At 39.9% G+C, this 4,892-nt stretch overlaps 1 non-coding gene across 1 annotated transcript; it reads right to left on the bottom strand.

The window, feature by feature from the left end:
• Nucleotides 1–3,409: 3,409 nt before the first annotated feature.
• On the bottom strand, nucleotides 3,410–3,512 carry LOC136137383 (U6 spliceosomal RNA). Its single transcript, XR_010656722.1, has one exon. It is a non-coding gene; the product is annotated as a U6 spliceosomal RNA (small nuclear RNA).
• Nucleotides 3,513–4,892: the final 1,380 nt, after the last annotated feature.

The following is a 4,892-nucleotide window of genomic DNA, read 5'->3' as shown; positions in this document are numbered from 1 at the left end:
GGAGCACAGGCTCTGGACGCGCAGGCTCAGGGGCCCAGCCGCTCTGTGGCATGTGGGATCTTCCCGGACAGGGACACGAACCCGTGTCCCCTGCATCGGCAGGCAGACTCTCAACCACTGCGCCACCAGGGAAACCCCCCCTCGTGTAGTTTTTTCACCTGCATGCACTGGTCAGAACTCAGCTGGAGACTAAAGAAGGTGCCCTCTGCAGTTTTTTGGAGTTCTTTCTGTATGTTTTCTCTCTCCAGTACTTTACTTTGCAAGCTCCAGCCACTTTGGCTTTCTTGGGCCCCCAAGTCCATTTCCCCAACACAGGGGAGACTAACAGGCTTAGCTTGGGCCCCTTCTGCCAGTAACATAACCTGGAAACTCTCTAAAGCAACATTCTGGGATAATTGTAGGACTCACCTCATTTGTTTCCTATCTCTCAGGGATTATTGGGCTTTGTTGTCCGATGTTCAATGTCTTAAAAATCGTTTTTCATATGTTGTGTCCAGTTTTTTAGTGTTCCTGCAGGAGAGTTAACATAGCCCTTGTTATTCCATCTTGGTTGGAATAGTTTCAGAGCATGACTAGGACCCTGAACCTGGGTTCTCTGCCCCTGTAGCCTTGATTTCTTCTACTCTTCCCTATGTGTACAACCAGTGTCAGTGTCTGCTACATTAGTGCTGATGCTGGGAACGCTAATTTAATTTCATACATTTCAGTAATGCTTAACATCTAAATATTCCAAAGACTAACTGTAATATAAATTGGGTTGTTCAGTAGAAATTGGATGTTTCTTGCCCTGTGTTACGTATTACATTCTTATACCGGATGAGGAAGGGACAGTGATAGTTCCATTATATATATAATCATCTTCACAAAGGGAAACCCATCAAAATTTGGACGCACTGAATAATCACCAAGATTGCTATCATCTTTTGTCCTTCATGTGTTACTGGACACCTTTCCAAGGTAATATCTCTGTAGCAATGGTATTGGTCACTCTTAGACATGTTTGAAAACACAGCTGGGTAGTTATTTCCTCGTGATGTCGTCGCATAAAATTCTAGGCAGCTTTAATCCCTCCTACTCCTGAATGCTAATCAGGCAGGTCACATAGCAGTATTTTGGCCTTCTTCACAGTGTAGAAAAACATGTATTTGTATAAACAACACCTGCATCAATGTATTCTCATGTTAACTTTCCCAGGTAACCAATCTTATGGAAATTATTAATTTCCATATCTATTCCTCCTATTCAGTTACTCTAGAAATATTCAGAAATCTAGAATATATGATAATTCACATTACATAATATGCATATATAATTATGAATACATTTATGATTATATAATTTAAATATACATTTACTATGAATGCAGTGTTATTTCTTTTTCTCTGGTATTCTGTTTGGGAATATCTGAAAAACAGATAACTGAGCTATATTAAGTTTAATTAATATTAAACAGCATTGAGTTGGCAAGTCCCGTTTCCTATGCTGGCAAATTTCTGATTTCACAAGTACCTAAACTGGCTTACAAATGGCTGAATATGTGAGGAGTTGTTTCCATTTGGGATCTTTTTGGTAATGGGCACACCCTAATAATACAGTTACAATTCCTTAGGATTGTCTGGGTACCCTCTGATTTTATGACACTGATTTGTAGGGAGCCTAGGAAATCGCCCTTGGCAGGACCTAATCCCTCCACACAGATGTTAACTCACTGAAACATTATCCCTTCATTCTTCAGATCATCTTCTAAGCTATTCATAGCCTGTCAAACAATGTACAAGCAAAAAATTGGAATTTTGTTATAGTTCAACAGTTTGATTTTAAGCCTAAATGCTATGCTTTAACTGTGAAGTTTGACTGAGGAGGATTTAAAAGGATGGGTGGGCTTTGTGTACACACACAGCCAAAACTAAGACTGTTCCACCAATATTAATAGAAATCTTGACCATGTGCAAACCCAGTTGATGATAAACTCAACTCCCTATAACTGAGGTTTGAAAAAAAGAATGTCTTCGTATAAGATCCAGCCCAATTCATTGACAGAAGAATCCTACCATAGAAAAGGGTAATCATGGATGTATTTTATCTGAAAGAGGCATTAGAAATCATCTAATGCTATATTTCTCCAGTTGGTAGGGGAGGGGGACGATAACCAGAATTACCTGGGCTGTGAGGAAGAGGAGAGAGGAGAACTGAGCATATAGAGTTTGACAAACCCCAAAGAGAATCTTTTTAACCTTTCATAATTTATGAATCACTGATCCAAACAATGCTTTGTAGCTCTGGCTACAATTCAAACCATCTGGGGATCTTTCAAAAATCCTACCATCCAGGTCACATTACAGACCAAATTAGAATCTCTGGATTGGACCCAAGCACGAGTGCTTTAAGGAGTCTTATATGAGAGGTTAGGAATCCATAGGCCCACAGGTAGGGGAAATCTTGCTAACACTGGAAACAGGATAAGTCCCCAGCTCACATTTGAGTAGCCACAAAGAGCTACTTCTCCACTTCTCTCTAGATGCCTCACCAACCAAGGATTACTGTTATCTTTAAATTAGCAATTTTTCTTTAATCATGGTAAAAAACACATATAAAATTTACCATCTTAACTTTTTTTTTTTGCGGTACGTGGGCCTCTCACTGTTGTGGTCTCTCCCGTTGCGGAGCACAGGCTCTGGACGGGCAGGCTTAGCGGCCATGGCTCACGGGCCCAGACGCTCCGCAGCACGTGGGATCTTCCTGGACCGGGGCACGAGCCCGTGTCCCCTGCATCAGCAGGCGGACTCTCAACCACTGCGCCACCAGGGAAGCCCCATCTTAACTATTTTTAAGAGTACAGTTCAGTAGTGTTAAGTATATTCACATTGCCTTCTCTAGAGCTTCAGCTTGCGAAACTGAAACTCTATGCCAATTGAACGCCAATTCCCTATTTCCCCCTCTTTCAGCCCCTGGCAACGACCATTTTATTCTGTTTCTGTGAGTTGGACTACTTTAGATACCTCATGTAAGTGGAATCATACAGCCTTTATCTCTGTGTGACTGGCTTATTTCACTTAGCATAATGTCCTCAAGGTTTATCCATGTTGTAACATGTGACAGGATTTCCATTTCTTTTCAAGCTGAATAATATTCCATTGCATGTATATACCACATTTTCCTTCTCCATTCATCTGTCCATGGATATTTGGGTTGCTTCTACCTCTTAGATATTGTGAGTAATGCTGCAATGAACTTGAGTATGCAAATAACTCTTTGAGATCCTATGTTGAATTCTCTTGGCTATACACCCAGAAATGGGATTCCTGGATCGTATGGTATTTCTATTTTTAATTTTTGAGGAATCTCCATTCTGTTTTCCATAGTGGCTGTATCACTTTTCATTCCTACCAACAGCACACAAGAGATTCCAAAAAATATGGAAAGCTTCATGAATTCACATGTCATCCTTGTGAAGGGGCCATGCGAGTCTTCTCTGTATTGTTTCAATTTTAGTATACATGCTGCTGAAACAACCACTAAATCTTAAAATCTTGAGATGATTTTCAGAACTTATTAACAAATCCCATGTAGGTGGCAGGCTGAGTCTCCCAGATTTATAAAAAAATATAAAATACATGGTTGAATAACTAATTTTATTTTAAGAGGAATCAGATCAATGGTCAAGGAAAACTTACTAATAGGAAGCCCTCAAAGCATAGTCCCATACCAGAGCATCATTGGAGAACTTGCTAGAAATGCAGACTCTCAGGCTACACCCCAGAAACTTGCTGAATCAGAAATTCTGCAGGTTGGGTCCAGCAATCTGTGTTTTTAAAGCCTTCTAGGGGCTATTGATGCATACAAAAGTCTGAAGCACTGTCTACATTTTGATTTTATTGATCTTAGAAAGAACCCTCTAAGCACTAATACTTTTCTTATTAATGCTTGAAATGCCAATACATTTATTCCTTTTTGTTTTATATTACTTTTTTTGGTTGTTCAATTGCCTGGTCAGTGAAACAGACTTGCTCTAAGCATCAGTGACTTCAGGATTAAAAGCAGGCTCAGCCAGTAGTTCACACTATAAATTGTAACTATAGTAACTTCTTAGTCATGAAGTAAAATGACTAAGTCTGTGAAATGAGGAGACTAGATCAAAGATGGCAAATCTCTGCCTTACATGCCACCACCACTTTTCTAAAGCCCAAGGCAGACACTGCTAATTGATCAAGACACTCTGTACCTCCCAGTGCAGATAGAGTCTCAACAAGGCAGACATTGCTAATTGATCAAGACACTCTGTACCTCCCAGTGCAGTTGGAGTCTCAGAATCTTTCTTAACACAGCCCTACCAAAAAATTAGTTATGTCATGAGATGAAATCCATTTGCTACCAGATAATCTTCATTGCCCCACTTATCTCTGTCTTTAAATAATATGAACTCCCAATACTACCAATTCTAGGCTGTTCTCTAGAACAGTAAATACTCTGTGAGCTTAGTTTCCTCATCTATAAGATACTACTGATGTTATCTACCTCATGGGGTTTTTAGGAAGATTAAACAAAATAATGCATTTGAACCAGCTAGATCAGCACTAGACACAAAGTTTTTAAAATGTCATTAAACCTTAGTTCCTGTATTCTTTACTCGTATTTACATTTCTTTTTCTGACCACTCACCTTACCCTTGGCTAGCAACCATAGCTGGTCAAGCTCCGTGTTTCTCTGAGCAGTATAAGTGCTCCTGGTATTGGCTTGGCCATAATGAGAATTGACTGTTTTCTTAGCCTTTGCCTCTGTTGCAGTGTTTTCCTCACCACTCTGCTTACCAAGTCTGCACATTGATTCAAACAAGTAGCCTTTGGGTGAAAAGGGAACATTTTTACTTCTTATTTAAACTAATCTCACAACAG

This window comes from Phocoena phocoena, chromosome 17 (assembly GCF_963924675.1).
Source record: "Phocoena phocoena chromosome 17, mPhoPho1.1, whole genome shotgun sequence".
NCBI lineage: Eukaryota > Metazoa > Chordata > Mammalia > Artiodactyla > Phocoenidae > Phocoena > Phocoena phocoena.
The sequence above is the reverse complement of the archived record's forward strand: the minus strand, read 5'-3'. Positions and strand labels throughout refer to the sequence as shown.